The 19,291-nt window shown below is 36.6% G+C and overlaps 1 protein-coding gene across 1 annotated transcript in view; it reads left to right on the top strand.

Annotated features, from left to right (window-relative positions):
- Positions 1-1,651: 1,651 nt before the first annotated feature.
- LOC106871312 (signal-induced proliferation-associated 1-like protein 2) overlaps positions 1,652-19,291 on the top strand; it is a 161,951-nt gene continuing 144,311 nt past the window's right edge. The window contains exon 1 of the mRNA XM_052973573.2: positions 1,652-2,236. The gene's annotated coding sequence lies outside the window, so the exon portion shown is untranslated. The remainder of the gene's footprint in view (positions 2,237-19,291) is intronic.

A 19,291-nucleotide genomic window follows, 5' to 3' on the forward strand; every position in this document is an offset into this window, starting at 1 on the left:
CAGAATGTAAAGACAGATGAAATACCTCCAAGCATTTTTTGCCTGGCATGCTAACAATTCTGCCAGCTTGCTGCCTTGGACATTACATAATAATGGTAATGATGATGATGATGACAATGACGATATATACAAACAGCTGTACCAGAAATCAGTTTTGCTGGGATGGATGGGTCTTCTTGAGAACTGCATATCACCAATCATCCTGCTCCTTTTACATCTCCTTTGAAACCTTGAAGATCCTGAAATGAGCTTTCACTACTTCATCTCATATCTTCCCGAACACTCTCTTCTGCAAGCTCCATCCACATTAAGCAATCAACATTTATTTTTACAGTTATCCTCATCCATATGCATCACATATCCATTCTTGCCTACCTACCTACCTCTCTATCTATCTATCTATCTATCTATCTATCTATCTGTCTGTCTATCTATCTTTCTGTACTCGCACGCACGTATATGTATTTAGATACATGATTGTTGGCGATGAGAAAGAAAATGTATGAGTACCAAGCTTAAAAAAAAAACAAAAACGCACTGGGGTTGATTCCTATACCATTTACTTGCTTCAGTCATTTGACTCTGGTCATGTTGTGACGCCGCTTTGAGGAATTTTTAGTCAAATGAATTGATCCCAGTAGTCATTTATTTTTTAAGCTTGATACCTAATTCTATCGGTTTCTTGGTCCGAACCGCTAAGTTATGGGGACGTAAACACATCAACACCGATAGTTAAGCAGCGATGGGGGACAAAAGCCGATACATATATATATACGATGGGCTTCTTACCGTTTCCGTCCACCAAATCCACTCACAAAGGTTTGGTCGCCCCAGTCAATAGTTGAAGTCACTTGTCTAGGGTGCCATACAGTGGGTCTGAATTCGGAACCATGCGGTTGGGAAGCAAACTTCTTACCCCACAGTCACGCCTGCGCCTACATATTTAGTATGTATTCATATATATGTATGTTTACACACACAGACACACATATATATCTTTTTACACAAGCTTTTCATATGGGCATACCATGCATCAAATTACATGCTTTGTATTCGTATTTATTTAAATGTTTTACATGCGCTAAAACTTGTGAAAAAGCGAAAGAAATTATTGATATTACTTTATATTGTCACATGGCAACACACTGACTCTGCGATTAAGAGGTGAAGGATTCGGTCGCCCCGACCGTCTCCAACTTATTTTGTACTGTCGAACAGGAAGGAATCATTCAATAAGAGCTGTCAACTTTCTGAATAAAACTCATTTCCTTTTGTATAAATCATAACAATTTCTGCTATATCAAAATAACGCATAATTTGCTGAAATAATACATTTTGATGTTGAGACATGTTATGACATATATTCTTCCTAAAAACATATAAAATTGCCGGTATGATTCTTGAATTAACTTTTTAACAATCACCGTAAAGAGCTTTTGGTAATTTAACTTCGAAAAACATGAACAACTCTCTGAATTCTATTCTCTATCTTATCAACAGATTATAGTTACAACTTATTTTAGAAGAATAGTCTGCAATAGTTATATGTATATGTTTCTTTTTTTTTCACTTCATTAACAGACTCATGAGCTCACAAGTAGTTTGCATTCTCTGAAGATAACCAGCTTCATGTTCACATGAGAAACAAATCACATATTATTGCAGCGAATACCCACACCATGGCTGTAAGTTTCGATTCTCCCATTCGTTAAACGAAAGTATAACCGTTGTGACTTCCCATTTCCTCTCCCTATCGACGACTACAAAATTAACAGTACCATCAATACTATATGAAACAGTAACAACAGCGGCCGCGGGAATGAATGTCTGTTACAGTCACATATCGTTCCATCCAATATCAACAAGCAAGGGGCGCACGTTGCACCGTTTTTAAAAAAAAATTAATTCAAGAACGACAACTATTGTAGTTACTTGTTCCGGGATTAGTTTAAATGGTAGTTGGTGGGAGAAACCATGAGAACTTTAGTTGAGAATTAGAAGTTAATCAAACAACTGTTGGCCGTTCATCATCTTAAGAGATAGATGTAGGTCAGAAACAGAAATATGAATCTTCCACTGAAGTGGACTGTTTTTTCCTTGCTGTTCGCACATGAAGAACAATATACAAATACTGTCTTCTTTATAGCTAGTGTCTAACAGCGCCTATTTTTTTTCCTTGTATACTAAAATTATTTTTGTACATACATTAATGACGTTATTACTCTCAGTTATTAAGGTAAGCTATTTTGTTAATAGTTGTTTACAATGTTATTAAATTTAATGTATTTCTGAACTTTTTTTATTCAGTGTGTTTTGTTGTTTGTTTTTATATTTAAATGATAATGAATATAATTAAATTTTGTTATCCGCTTTTTGTCTGTAAATTTCATAATTGCAATTATTTACAAATAATGCTATTTTCTTGTGATTAATTAATTATTCCAGTTTCTTATTTTCGTCTTTTCCATATAAAACTTTCCAGTATCTTATTAATTTGGTCTGCTTTTATTTTTTAACAGTGTGTTGAGTTAAATCAAAACTTTATAAAACTTTTTTTTTAAACACCTATGTTTCATGTATTCGCTCATGCATAATTTAAACATTTAATACTAAATATAGTAGCGAAAAGGTTTTTTTGAAAAACTATAAAGGCTGTAGTTTTCTTAATATTATAAAAGACATGTAATTAATAACCCACTCCTAGTGACTATCAAGATTTTAAAGTTAGTTCCTTCCACCTCACACCATAAATGTGTGTTATATTAATGTTTTGTAGTTTTTCTTGTAATCTAGCAAAAGTTGTTATGATGTAAGTAGTTTTACATTATTTCCGAGTTACATTAGCTCATGAAAGGACTATTAAACACTTGTTATATATTTGTTATTGGTAGATTGGTTATTCTTCGGTTAAGAGTTAATTTTTATGCTACAGTAATTTAGTTTTCCTCGTGAAATTATTTCATTTCACACAAACGCATACATAATAATTGTCATTAAAACGAGTTCATTTTATTTATTTCTTCCCTAAATATCGTGATATTCCAAGTTTCTTTAAGCCACCACGACCAAGGCCATGCTGGTGTACTGCCCTCAATATGTTAGTCCATTCCATGCATGTTTCCTGTGTATATAGACATACACATTTGTGCTTATGGGAGTGTATATATATATATATATATATATATATATATATATAATGTGTGTGTGTGTGTGTATATATTGTACAGAATTGAATATGTTCAAAAATGGATTGATGTCTATGCGTCAGTTTCTCCGTTTTCTTTTTCTATTATATATATATATATATATATATATATTATGTGTATGCGTGTGTGTATACATACACATTTGTGGTGCAATGCATTGTGTGTGTGTGTGTACATATATATGTATACACAATTCTGTATATGGTCGAGTGTATTTGGTTTTTTAATGGGATCGGTCAAGAGTGAGGGGCTGTATTCATCGCTTTCGGAAGCCGAAGCAGTAACGGCATGAGTAAAGTTCCGCTTCAGCAATTACAAGGTGAAGGCAGCTGGAGAAAAATAAGTCAGGGAGGGAATTTCCAGACGGTCAACGTTCTGGGGAGGCAGGACTGGATGTAGTGGAGAGAAGGGAGAGGTAACAGTATGGGTGACGAGGGAGTGCTTGAGTGGAGGTGACACGAAACCAGCCTGACTGTCGGATCATAGATTGGAATGTGTTCTAAATGACTTCAGTGACAAACAGGCGGGTGGCTTTTGCTCTTTTTTTACTCTTTTCTTTTGGACGCAGCCTAGATAGTGTTGCACCACAGCAATACATTTTTGGAGAGAGTTAGTTGTTGGGAACCTGAAATATTTCTAACCATTCTTTGCCGTGTCAAGGATGTGCATTCGCCGAGAGAGCTACAAGAACCCTTAAGGCTTAGGCATTTGTAGCGGCCTTTGGGAGTTCTTGTTGCTTCACGTTTATGTCGACGGGATTGGAGACAATGTTGTCTTTATGTGAAATGATCGTGTCTTCATGTTGTTGAAGGAAACAAGATTGGCATGACTGTTGGAGGATGTTTTCGAGGTCTCTGTTTATGGAGTCAGTCTAGGCTTGGCGTGATATGTATTGGTTGCATCTGGAATCATTTGTCTAGAAATAGGCGTTGTTAGTGGCGGCAAATATGCCATTGATGTGTAAAAGCGTAGGTGACAAAATGATCCTTCGGGTACACCAGAGCTGATAGTGTAGAGCTCCATCACACTAATTGATATGAAGCCACCAATTCAACTGACAAATGGATGGACCTCGTTGGTGGGTAGATTCGCCTGCCGGGCACGCTCAAATACTTTGCTGATGTCAAGTTATGCATGTGTGATAACACATGTCCATGATGCCATACTGGTTTCGAATGCTGGATCTTTATAAATATAATCGACAAAAGTAGGCGAATTGTTTTGTTTTGGCATCATGAGATCTCAAGTTCGATCTCAAAGCGTGGCATTTTAGTTTCAGGTCGAGACAATTCTTGTGAACAAAAGGGGGTTAGATGAAAACTGCAGAAGCTCGTCAGGAGAACTGTATGTATAATTCTTTCAAAGGGTTAACTCTGCCACCGTGCCATGTTGATTTTGTCCCGAAGATTATGTTAAGAGTATACATGTCTGTGGAGTCATTCCGACCAACTGGAATACTTATCTCTGAAACCGAACGATGATCCATCTGTCTATCCCATCAATCTATTGCTAAAACCACCAAAAATTTTCATAAAATGCTGCTTAGATGGGGCGGGGAGGAACTGTTAAAAGGTTGACACGCTCTTGCCTCATATTAAAGTCACATTGAAAATAATTGAATATTCAAGTTCATATATATAACTTTGCTGTAAAACTTTTTAATTTAACTATACTTATCACCTAGATTAAAAAAAAATTCGAACAGTAATTTTTTTAATTTCGTACCCATCTAAAACATTTTAACGCAATCTTGCACACTCTTTGTGTAAATTTTGGTTTTTCAAAGTATCTGAACAAGGGGATTCCAATATTGAGTAAACCTGTAAGTGACTCATGGTGTAGACTGTTCCATAATCGTAGAAAGGGGGATTCCGTATTGCTTACCCCTCTTCCCCGGTAACATTTCAGTTTAGTATTTTCTACTTTGCAACTTTAAAATGGGTTTACCTTTGGGCGGGGGGGGGGGGCGTTAGCTAACCCATTCAATGACTTAAAAGGATCGATCGTGATTTTAAAACTTTAGCTGTTAAAAGAATATATCTTAGCTGTTTTTCTCCCCATATTTTTCCAGTCAACAATCTGTTTTAAAACACATTCGGAAATAATTTTCACATAAATTTTGTATATTTACCGATCAAAACGAACACGTCCCTTATAATGTAATAAGTTTTAACGTGAGAAATAGTATTTCATTGCAGTGCTAAAAAATAAACTATAAAATAACTATAAAGTACCCGCTATTTTTATATGTTTAACAATAAACACCCTGGAAGTAACAAGAAATTCTGATATCATCTTAGACTTTAGCTGCTTTGTTACTATTTTTCGAAATAGGTTTTTTCTTTTTTCACTAGTTCATACTTGTCACTTTTAACTTAAACTGATATAATCGCTATTCTTCCTTTGTTCATTCAGTAAGGAATGCGCCGTTCTGTAGCGATATAACTTATAATTTCGCTTGTCATTCATTTATTTATGTATTTATTCATTTATCTATTTGTTTATTTAACAACCCAGTTATTTTTAAATATTGTACTTTTAATAGATTATGAAGTTTTTAAAATGCAGGCACAATGTTTGAGAGAGGGAGGTGTGTGTGTGTATGTATGCATTATTGCTATGATTAGTCTATATATATATATATATATGTATAATTTTCTTTCCTCGGCTTATTTAAAACATTTTTTCGTTGTCTTTAAAAAATATTATTTGGAGTTAATTTCAATTACTGAAAAACGACAATTTTGTTTGTTTCCACCCATTTCATTTATTTGGCTGTAATTTTTCAAATCATGACTTCCAGCTGTCACTTGTAATCCGAACATTCCTTTGTTTAGTAAACAAGGAAGCAGTGTTATGGTATCAGGAAAAAGAAATAAAAAATGTGTAACAAGTTAGTTTTTTGCCCCATTTGCCTTCGTTCATTTTCTAACATAACATAGCAGCCTCTTTGTATATCTCACGTTTGTATTCAATCTATCCTTATTTTAAAAGAAAGCTGTGTATGTGAAGAACACACACACACAGACATATGTATGTATATGATATGTACGTGTGTATTGCTTAAATCAAGTATTTATGTGTCTCTCACTCTCTGCTCACATTCATCTCATTACATGCATGAATTTAGTCCATGTTAAGACATTCCTCTTCTCCTTTACAAACTCTATATCCGTACACTGTTTCTTTAAACAGATAACGCACAAATATGCGCCTACACACACGCGCGCACATTTAACTCCGTTTTTATTTTATTTCATGTTCTTCCCAAGCCGTATGGGTGAGTATTCGCAATTGTGTAAGTAATATATATATGTGGGACAGAAGTGAGAGTTGTGAGACATTTGAGGCGACTTTTGTAGCTACCTACGCATTACCAGTTGATGCTCCATGCACCTCGTATATTTAGTCATCTCATAGTTTTATGAGTTTTTTTTAAGAATAAAAGCAGTTACTGTCTGTAACTACAGAACCGTCCAAACCATGAATCACTTGCTCAATATTGGTTCCTCTTCTTTTGAGGGATTTAAAAAAACAATTTTGTTTATTAACGGTCATCGGTTTATCATGGATTCTTTATGCCTACACATGCATATATGTGTTTCTTTATGCCTACACATGCACACTATGTTGAGTTTAACGAACAGGAGAAAAAGTACTCAATATCGTAATTTATTTAGGTTAATCCAGCGATCTGTCACTGTTATAGTGTAAGCTGTTCTTTCAGCTGACTGAGGAATTAGTTGCACGTCAGGGCATTAAGTGTGTGTATTAATACAAATACAAACATCAAAAGTCCAATGGACATTCACAATTAATGTTATTAGGTTGGCACTCCAAGAAGGAATAGAAGTTTTAAAGTAAAAGTATAGCGTTTTGACAGTCCTTCGTTGGACACTAGAGGGAAGACTGAGAAAAGATCAAAACGAGCGACAGGGCAAAACACATGAATCTAGCTCACGTATGCATGTATGTATTATGTGTGTGTGTGTGTTTGTATCATCATCCTTTAACGTCTGTTTTCCATGCTGGTATGGGTTGGATAGATTGACAAGAGCTGGAGAGCTGCACCAAGTTCTAGTCTGATTTGACTTGGTTTCTATAGCTGGATGTCTTTCTTAACACTAACAACTTTACAGTGTGTGCTGCGTGCTTTTAACGTGGCATCACACAATTGCTTTTACATGGTACTGCATGAGTGCTTTTACAGCATACCACATGAGCGCTTTTACGTGGCACTGGCACACGACTCTTGCAGGCCAATCCTCTTCACCAGAGGGACCAGCCTTAACACTTTTGCTGTGGAGGATGGGTCTTGAGTACAGCAAGTTACCAGGTATCTCGATCCTTTGTCATCTCATCTGAGAGGTTCAGCATTTGGAAGTCATTGTCCAGTATTTCATCGCATGTCTTCATAGGACTCTCACTTCTATGTGTTCCATCTGCTTTGAGAGATCAACATTTCTTTATGGGGCTGTTGGCATCGATTCGAATCACATGACCAAACCAGCACAGTCTTCTCTTTTGCACACAGCAACTGATATTCCTTTTATGGTTCATTTCTCTCTCAATACACCAGGACTCTGTCAAACTTACATTACATGTCCAGCAGAGCATGCTAGCCTCATTTTCTCTAGCCTTTGCATGTCCTCTGCGTTCGGGGCCCATGTTTCACTACCATGTAGAAATGCTGTTTGTATACATGCATCAGACAATCTTCCTTTCGCTCTGAGAGAGAAACCTTAGATTGCCAAATATATTTTATATATGTGTGTGTATGCACCCAAAATATAATATAATGATTGTTTGGATAGTTACATGCAGTTAAATATGACTTACAAGTCATTGATTTTTGGTTTGTTCACACTTTCTAACAGCTCATTAGATTATCTGGATGGCATGACTGCTTTGACATTGAAAGGGTTAACAAGCTGAGATGATTTTTAACCTAACTTTTATATTTAACTCTAAGTGATTTAAATCAGGTGTGTCTGTCTGGTGTTGGATCAGTTGAGGTAATTAATTGTTGGGCTTATTTTGAGCTTAAAATTAGGAACAGTACAACCAAATACATGCTCATATCTGCATATACATACAGAAGCACAGATATACATACATAAGAAAAAAAAAACCAAAAAACTTTTGTCTGCTTCAGCCACTAGAATGTGGCCATGTTGAGGTACTTCCTTTAAGGGTTTAGTCAAACAAGTGGACCATGGTACTTATGTTTTAAGCTGAACTCTTTTGCTGAACTGCTTAATTATGGAGATACAAACAAACTGACACTGATTGTTATATCGTGTGGTTGGAGGACAAACAAGGACACACACACACATATATATGCACACAAGTACACAGTTTCTGTCTGCCACCAAATCCACTCACAAGGCTTTGGTTAGCCTGAGGCTGTAGTAGAAGTCGCCCAAAGTGCCATGCAGTGGGATTGAACCCGAAATCATGTGCTTAGAAGGCAGAACGCTTTAATAATGGGAAGATTCTCACTTGTCATCTTTCAGATTTAGATAATCATGTTTAATTAGATTCAGAGCCTATGACTAATCTTAATCTGTAGTTTTCCTACAAAGTGGTTAATGATCTTTTTTCCTCTCATCTTACATTTATTGCCTCAAATTGAAGTCACCATCATCGATTAATGTCTGTTTTCCATGCTGGCATGGGTTGGATTATTTGACAGGAGCCACAGAGTTGCATCTTGCTTCTTCTTGGGCTTTGGCTTGGTTTCTACGGCTGGATGCTCCTCCTAATGCCACATATTGAGTGTGTTTTTTTTGTGCCACTGGCACTGGTGAAGCAGTCAGTTAGCTTGTAAGACAAAAAAACAAAAGGGGAAAAGGGAAAGTGCTCTTGACTAGGTGGGGGTTGTATTTTTAAGGGTGGAAAGGTAGCTTTATACTAGGGACAAGCAACAGTGTCCGTGGCTTAAGTTGGTTATGTTTGGGAATCCAACTGTAAAATCTTATGTCTGCTCTGACAGGACTCTACAGAGGATGTGCCTGAGAACTCTACTGCCATAACCATCCCAGGAATAATGGTTTGAGGGTTCTCAGCGTCCAGGGTGCGAGGGGATACACCAATGTTGCCTTGAAGCTCTGCACTTGTATGCATGTATGTTTTGCAATTAATACAAAAAAAAGAAAAAATACACACTTGAAAATCCTGTGCATTTGGTTAGGTGATCAATAAAGCATTTGAGCAATGGGTACTTTGCATGGATGTTCACATATTTTGCAAAGGAAGACAGTTTGCACACAATGTGAATTTCTGTGCACATCTACAGCAAAAAGTTAGATGAAGCATTGGGGTAGGAGACAAGGAAACTTTTGGTATCCTCCCTTGCTCACCTTATTTAACAAGTATGATACTCCAGAGGTTATTTTATGCTTCTTCACACATGTTCCCAGGAGGCTGGTGAATGCAGCTCCACCTATGTATAGTTTTTTTCATCATCATCATCATAATATAAAAGGACTGTAAATACCACAAAAAAAAAAAGCTTAGCTTTTTCTCTCTCCTTTTACTTAAAACTAAGTAGTATAAGGCATCTAGTTTAGGCTTACTACCATTTCTACCAACTTGATACCCTATATACAATTTCTTTTTTTTTTAAGCTGATACTTAAGAAATCACGGGTTACACATTTCCTGATCCTCAAGTAACATGAAACTATTTAACTTTTGAAGTTTCAGCTTCAAAATTTAATATGTGTGTGTGTGTTAAATGATATGTTTATCTATGTGTGTGTGTATGAGAAATGATGATATGTTTATCCATGTGTGTGTTTGTATAAACTTGTATTAAATCATTTTTTATTTATTAGTAAGCACATATGTTTGCTTAATTGTACACACACAAAGAACAATATTTAGAGAAGTCTTGTTCATAAGATGTATTCAGATTATCTCACTTGACTGTTATCGTAAAATATGTCTCATGCACACACACACACACACACGCGATTACTAAGACTTTACCAATTAGTTGTAAGTTCATGTTGAGTACTGAGAGTTTTGTTATTAATTCCAGGTTCGACACTTAAATCCTATATTTCTTTAACCCACTTAGCTACCAACAACAGGTACCAGATCATGTGAGGACAGTTACCTGTAAGATAGGTATTTTATTCTAGGGAGAGATTTATCCTATTCTCTCCGTTTTTGAACGTTATCCACATTCTACATTACCAAGGTACACTTATGTCAGGAATAGGTTATCTGTGACAGTAGCGTCCTGTCTTAGCAAATATTTACTTTTGTCTTCTAAGTCATGTTTCTGTACACAGCACCTTATTATGTCAACCTTCTTTTGCATCAGTGATAGTGATGTCTTATCAGAGTGGAGATCTATCTCCCATCCTCTGTTGTTTTTGTACTGAACACTGCCCTACATTACTGCATTTCATTTAGGTATTGAGATTAGGTACCTGATGACAAACCAGTATAGGAGCTTCCAAGTGGTCTCTCAACCTCTTACGAAGAGCAGACAGATCTCCTTTAAATCTCATTCTGCTGCCTTCTTCCTTTAGCATTTAAACTGACCATATCTGGCCCAAATATTTCTACCTGTTTTATGTTCAAACTGGTCATATCCAGCCTCTCACACTTAGCCTACAGTGTCATTATAAAAGTAAACAATCACATCATTGACATCTCAAGTTAATGCATGAGTAATTCAAAACAATGTGAATAATGAGCATTACATTTGACAGTGTAATCTGAATGCCAAAAATTTGACAAGTGCACATTTAGATAATGTACCGCTTGGTAGGCAATGCTTGAAAAAAAAAAAATAGGTGGTCATAGCTGAAATGCTTTTGATAATCCTTTCTACTAAAGACACAATGCCTGAAATTTGCCTGAAAGGCATAAGGCCTGAGGTCAATTACATTGACCACAGTGTTTCAGTGGTACTTAATTTATTGACCCTGAAAGGATGGTGAACTCAAAGCATAGCAACATCAAATACCGCTAAGCATTTTGTCAAGCCTGCTAATGTTTCTGCCACTTGCCGCTTTAGAAATGCTTTTGATAATGTTGTTTAACACCTGGTTAGTTCTGACCCAGCACTCATGACCAAGCAAAGCCATTCCACTTATGACCATCCATTTCCATTTTTTCTTCCAAGATTATATATCTAGAGACTGCATTATACACAGTATTTCTTTTTTAAGATAGCGGTATCTGGTTTTAGGAAGATATTTGTCTATTTCTAGCAGGTTGGTCAACCACATTGTGGAATCTCTTGTTAATTCATACAGTGTTCTGTACCAGATAATAATCCTTGCTTGCTTTTGTGTCCATTTCCCCCAAATTACTGTGAGTTATTAGTGAGGTATTGTTTTACAACTGGATGCTTCTTATCACTAACCTTTGCATGCTTTTTTAGTTGAAGGGTATCTTAATCTTCACATCTTTGAAGTCACAAAGCTAGTGCGTGATTTGCTGGCAGAAGTGGCTTAGTGATTTTTCAGAAAGGCACATATGTAAACACACACGCACACGCACACTCTCTCTCTCTTTCTCTCTCTCTATCTTTCTCTCTCTCTCTCTCTCTCTCTCTCTCTTTCTCTTCAGTTTCTGTCTCTCAAGTTCACTCCAATTGTTTAGGTTGGCCTGGAGTCATAACCGGATGCACTTGCCTAGGGTGCCATGTAATGTGACTAAATGTGAAACCATATGCCTGGGAAGCAAATTTCTTAACCACACATCCCTGCCTGTTCCAAATCCGTTGATATCAGTGCTTATTTAGTATCTATCTACTCCTTAGACTCGTGGAGGCACAATGGCCCAGTGGTTAGGGCATCGGACTTGTGGTCATAGGATCGCGGTTTCGATTCCCAGACCGGGTGTGTGAATGTTTATTGAGCGAAAACACCTAAAGCTCTGGCAGGGGATGGTGGTGAACCCTGCTGTACAACTTTCTCTCACTCTTACTTCCTGTTTCTGTTGTGCCTGTAATTCAAAGGGTTAGCCTTGTCACACAGTGTCACGCTGAATATCTCCCGAGAACTACGTTAAGGGCACACGTGTCTGTGGAGTGCTCAGCCACTTGCACGTTAATTTGATGAGCAGGCTGTTTGTTGATCGGTTCAACTGGAGCCCTGGACGTCGTAAGCGACGGAGTGCCAACAACAACAACTCCTTAAACTAGTAGTTAAATGTTTATGAGATAGGCTTCATGGGATGGTTGCTTTTAAATTTGTAACATTGACACAGTAACTCTTAACACCATTTATATAGTTTTGTGTTGTTATTTTAAATTTGTTTGGGTTGTAGTGTCATTAGAGTAACAGCCTAAATACACTGTTGTATTTAGTTTTATCCCCTCAGTGAGTCAAGTTCAAATTACTTTGGGGTAGACATGTATCTCCTTTATATTAAGACATCTGTTTTTGTTTCCCTATCATATTTTAGCCTCTCAATACTTAGTGTTAAACCTCCTCCCCTTCCCAAATACTCCTCTCATATTTAATTGTGGAGGGTTTTTTTTTCTTCTGTCTTGCAAATTACTTGGCAACCTCACTAGTGCTGGTGGCACAAAAATAACACCCAGTACGCACTGAAGTGGTTGACATTAGGAAAGGCATCTGGCTGTAGAAACCAAGACAGAACTGACATTGGAGCTTCACACAGCCCTGTGGCTCACCAGATCTTGTCAAACCATTTATCCCATGCCACCATGAGGAATGGACATTTAACAGATGATAATCAATCATAGCTGAATCAAGCAATTTCAAGCACTTGTAAAATTTTTGATGGGTAAACAATTTTTTTTTTTGTTTTAAATGTGAAGTATCAAATGTAATTGATAATTGAAACATTAACCTGTTCTGTATCCGGTAATTAATAATAATAATAGAGAGAGAGAGAAAATTACACAAATAGGTATTAGCATGGCTATGTGGTTAAAAAGCTTGCTTTGCAACCATATGATTTCAGGTTCAGTTCCACTGTGTGACTCTTTGGACAAATGTTTTCTACTATAGTCCTGGACTAACCAATGTCTTATGAGTGAATTTGGTAGATAGGAACTGTGTGTGTGTGTGTCCACTGTTTGACAACTGGTGTCGGTTTGTTTATATTCAGCAAAAGAGACCGATAGAACAAATATCAAAATTAAAAATAACTTCTGGGGTGATTTGTTCAACTAAATCCTTCAAGGCAGTGCCCCAGTATGGCTGCTGTCCAATGACTGAAACAAGTGAAAGATAGATATTTTCAAGTATCTTTTATAACTGGTATATTTTATTATTCTTGTAAATTTGTTGCATATGCCGGCCATATCCATTTCAAATATTCTGCTGTTTTATGTTTAAACTAGCCAGATCCAGCCTCTTACACTTAACATACAATGTCATTCTAAAAATTGTAATCACATCATCAAAATCTCAAAGCTACAAGATAATGCATGATTAATTTAAAGCAATGTAAATAAATAAGCATCAAATTTGACAGAGTAATCTGAATGCTAAAGGGTTAAATTTATTTTGTGGAATTTTTTTTTTATCCAAGATTACTTGTTTTTAAATTTGTTTTCTGTATTAAGATACAATGTTTGAGAAGTTAGGCATAGGAGTGGCTGTGTGGTAAATAGCTTGCTTACCAACCACATGGTTCCGGGTTCAGTCCCACTGTGTGGCATCTTGGGCAAGTGTCTTCTACTATAGCCTCGGGCCGACCAAAGCCTTGTGAGTGGATTTCGTAGACGGAAACTGAAAGAAGCCCGTCGTATATATGTATATATATGTATGTGTGTGTATATGTTTGCGTGTCTGTGTTTGTCCCCCAACATCGCTTGACAACCAATGCTGGTGTGTTTACGTCCCCGTAACTTAGCGGTTCGGCAAAAGAGACTGATAGAATAAGTACTAGGCTTCCAAAGAATAAGTCCTAGGGTCGATTTGCTCGACTAAAGGCGGTGCTCCAGCATGGCCACAGTCAAATGACTGAAACAAGTAAAAGAGTAAAAAGAGTACTGACATGGTGATCATATTGTAGATAATTAAAATCTTGCTGTTTACAGCCAGTGACTGCCTGAAGATGCTCAAGGAGTTAAGAGTAAGATGGATGTTTTTGGCTGATTAAATGTAGATAGCTATAGGGAAGCACTAGGGGCACATGGCACAAATTAATTCCGAAACCCATTTTTCAGTGATGTTATAGTACTATTATAACCCTTTAGCATATAATGCAGTCATATCTGGCCCAAATATTTTAAGTGTTTTATGTTAAAATCAATCATACCCAACCTCTCATATCTACCCTACAATGTCATTCTAAAAATATACAAACACATTGAAATTTTGAAGCTACAAGATAATGTGATTAATTCAAAACAATGTGAATAAATAAGCAATCAATTTGACAAAGAAATCTGAATGCTAAGGGGTTAAACAGCAAAATAATGTTGGGTTTAACTGCAATAAACAAATTCCTTGGAAAAGAAGTAACACATGTTATTGCTAAAAATGTAGAGGATCAGCAATTGCTATTATTATCTTTTATTAGCACTCACTAGAGACTATAGTTTTGGATTCTCTTGTACTGCATTCCTAACAATAGACATCTGTTAATTCCCTTCCAGTGTTACTTCCCATCATCTAAATTTTTTAAATACAAAAATAGTAAGAAGACATTGAATATGCAAAGTATGAACTATGTATTGAAGCTATGCATTCATGAACTGTTGAGGAACCTAATTTGTTCATGAGCCAGTCAATTTGTTAGAAAATAAATGAAAGCTACAAAATCTTCAAATTAAACCTACCTTGAGGAAAAATGAACACATCTGATAAGGTTGTTCTAAATATGCAATACCCAAAGACAGGATGGTCATGGCTGGAACACCTTTGATTATATGAACATTTTTAGTCAAACCTATGATCAATTATGTTTGCCTGATTTCTGACTTGAAAATCATAGAAGGCATTTATTAATACCAACTTCCACAAGAAAACTATCTTTAGGAACATCCTTTGCAAAATACCAGCCTGGAACTAAAATGTTATTCCCAAAGTAAGTTCATAGCTTAAGTGAACATTTGCTTTCTAAGTTGCTACATTTTGATAATTGAATTATTGCTGCAATTGACCGGCAATCAATCAAGGAAAAACTGCTCTTTCGTGGAAGAAGAAAAAAAAAAAAAAGCCTAGGAATCACCTATATACAGCAACAGTGTATGAACACTGATCAATGACCTTATGAACAAAGTGGACATATGTTTATGGGTCTGCCTGGTGTATCACATTATGTGTAATAAATGCTGGGAACGTATGTCAGAAGCACCAGTTTCTAACTGCACTTAATCTCTATTATATGACACACTGATACAAATGGTTCATCTATTAATAATAATAATAATAATAAAAAAATCTGGAGAGATGTCATAACCAAGATATTATAGCCACCATCACAACCACAGTATGGAATCCTGGAGATTTTTGAATTTCTTGTTCTTATCAAACCAGTAAAACCCCACCATCAACAACAGACAAGAGCTGTGTGATATGTTAAATGTTCAATGTAATGCTACCTAATTTGCACACATCACAACTACCTATTTTACACATATGTGTATCATAATTAAGCTCATTCATTTTTCTCTTGATAAAGGGATTTTTAAGGCCTTAATTACATATAAGGAAGTGTTTTTTTTTTTTTTTACTTTAGAGTTTGTTTTCTCTCCTTTTCTCAACTTACTTTGTAGTAGCATTCTAAAACACTTTTAAATATGGTTATATATATATATATATATATATATATATATATATATATATATATATATATATATATATTCAATGACTCTGAAAAATATTTTTTCTGCTTAGCATTATACATAGCTTCATACATAGTTTTTCTGTCTCCCAAATTTTTCTCTGTTTCTCCTCTTCCTCCTCTTCCTCCTCCCCATCCTGCAAAAAGGAAAAGAGAAAAAAGAACCTATAACAAAAACAGATTACTGAAACTAGGCTAGTTTCTGGTGCTACTGCTGCTATTATTATTGTAATAACTTGAAAAGAAAAAAGGAAAAGCAACTGAAAACAGACTAATGTGACTTTTCATTCACTAAACTTTGTTCTTTTGGTGGAGTTTATTGTTTGTTTTTTTCCCCTCTTTTGTCTTTTACATCTTCCTTCTACCACTGACTGGCTCTGTACATCCCCCCCTGACCTCCCATTCCCCATCACACTAATTGCCCCAACCTCTTGGATAGGGTGGGATTCAGGGAACATAGTATGCCTTGCAGAATATTCTCCACTCCCCTCTCTCTTAAATACTATTGCTCTTTCTCTCCTACACACACACACATTTTAGGGTCAAATCTCTTGTAATCTTGCTAAGTTTCATTCACTTATCTTTTCCTCTTCTTCCCCTCCTTACACCTTCATTTAGTATATTCTCTCTCTCTCTCCATTATTTTCTTTTCTCCCTTCCTACTGTTAGGGAGACAACTAAATTGGGAAGGAATGAGGGGTAGGTAAGAGGGGAAGGGAGAATTGCTCCACTCCCACCCCACCCCACCCTTTACACACTGTCAATAATTTAAGAGGAAATATAAACCAGAGTTTCAGAAAAGTAGTGGTGGTCTGTATGTGGGTTGGTGGGTAGGGGAAATTAAGTTAATAACCTGCAAATCTGAAATGGTTTCATACTCTTATATCATGGTGAATATTTGAATTCCTATAATTTCAAGCAAATGTGAGGACCCCTCTTTCCTTATTTAGATTTGGGCACTATTTGTTGTAGAAGCAGCTGAGACACTTGGTCCCTAAATCCTTGACCAGAAAATCTCTCTCTCTCTTTCTTTCTCTCTCTCTCTCTCTCTCTCTCTCTCTCTCTCTCTTTCTCTCTCTTTCTCTCTCTCTCTCTCTCTCTCTCTCTCTCTCTCTCTCTCTTCACACATTTTGTTGAACAGCAGAATAGTCGAGATGGTATGTTTTCTTCTCTTACTCTTGTTTTTTGCAAATATCTTCAAAATGTCTTTCTAAAATGAAATTCTATTATGCAGCTGAGGAGTACATTTTCATTGTACATTCTGTGGTGTTCTCACTACATGAATAAATGGAGCTTGTACGAAACGTACGTACTGCTATAACCTATTGAATTTTTGTTGCTTAACTTCAAATTTTATTCACCAAATCTCTTGATTTTGTTTTTGGTTTTTTACCCTACCAAATTCTGGTGCCTCAAACATTTTAAGTACCACATTTAATCTTTTGATTAAATCTATATTATTATTCATTTTGTGAACAATAGCATTGTTAGTTATTGGTGTTCTAACTGAACAGATCCTGTTTCTCTGCATTATTTCTAATATTGCCAGTGACAAGGAAATGTCTTGGAGATGCAGTTAATACCACAAGGCATTTTCATTCAAATGCACTGTCACGGGTGCCTTATATGGCACTGGCATGTATGTCTGATATGTGGCACCGGCACATGTACTTTAGACGTGGCACTGGCATGGGTATCTTTTACATTGCACCGGCTCTGGTGCCTTTTATGTGACACCAGCATGGGTGCTTTCATGTGACACCAGCACCCATGAGCCTACATGACAGGATCCTCCCAGCTGAGGGAGGGAGGGAGGGAATGGTGGAACATGGCTGTAAAAACATATCTATATGTATGGATGGCTACGATTTTACTGGGCTTGACATGTCTTCTCAAGCACAGCGAATTGCTAGAAGTCTCAATCCCTTATCTCCTCTGTGAGGCCCAATGTCTGAAAATCCTCTTTCACCATTTCGTCCCACATCTTCCTGGGTCTACCACTTCTCCAGGTTCCCTCTACAATTAGACACAGCTGTCTTCATCCATATGCATCATTTAACCATACCAATGTAGTCTTCTCTCTTACACACTTCAACTGTTTTCTCTTTAATCCATTACTCACTGTCATTACCCATCCAGCAGAGCATGCTGGCTTCAGCTTCATTTCTTTCAAGCCTTTGCATGTCCTCTGTAGTCACTGCTCATATTTCACTGCCACATAGCATAGTTGTACATACACAGGCATCCTACAATCTGCCTTTCACTCTTCTAGCAAAGTTAGTAGTTCTTTGAACTTTGTCCAGCATGTTCTTATTCTAGCAACTATGCTTTCAGAGCTCCCTCTTCCACTGCTAATTTGGTTACCTAGGTAACATAAGCTATGTATTTCTAACGACACCCCCCCAACATTTGAGGAAGTCTATTCTTTGCACATCCTTAGTGTTCATTGTAACTGCACATCTACCACGCACGAAGACGTTCTCTGTTAACATTCCTGTGACACCACTGCTCCTCTTATGTCTTCATAGCATGCACTAGGTACATTGTATGGAGTTTTTGTCAACACCTATCCTACATATTAAACAGGGCTATCTACCTGAAGGGATTTGTGATTTGTCTGTTTTCCTACTTGCTAGAACTTTGGTCTTAGCTAAATTGACTCTAAGGCCCTTAGATTCCAGACCTTGCTTCCACACCTGAAATTTAGTACAGTAATTCTTATACCCTTTTCTTTCTATTCTCTTAACAATTCCACTTTGTCATTTTCTGTTAATCTGGTTATATTATGGATTGATATTATAAATTGATGAAGTGAGTGAGCTGGCAGAATCATTAAAAAGATTAAACAAAGTGCTTAGTGACATTTTTTCTGGCTCTTTACATGCTGAGTTCAAATCCTACTGAGATCATTTTTGCCTTTCATCCTTTTGGGATTGATAATATAAAATACCATTTAAGTACTGGAGTCAATGTAATCAACTTACCCCTTTCTCCCTAAAATTGACGATCTTGCGTCAAAAGTTGAAACCATGATATATTGATGTTGATTTCAGAATATCACCTCCACAAATAACTGCATCACATTTCATCTAAACCCATTCCTAATCAATTTTGCAACAGGAGTGGCAGTGTATCGGTGCAGGAGTGGCCGTGTGGTAAGACTCTTGCTTCCCAACCATATGGTTCTGGGTTTGCATGGCACCTTGGGCAAGTGTCTTCTACTATAGCCTCATGCCGACCAAATCCTTGAGTGGATTTGGTAGATGGAAACTGAAAGAAGCCTGTTGTGTATAT

This window comes from Octopus bimaculoides, chromosome Z (assembly GCF_046866305.1).
Source record: "Octopus bimaculoides isolate indiv1 chromosome Z, ASM4686630v1, whole genome shotgun sequence".
Classification (NCBI taxonomy): domain Eukaryota; kingdom Metazoa; phylum Mollusca; class Cephalopoda; order Octopoda; family Octopodidae; genus Octopus; species Octopus bimaculoides.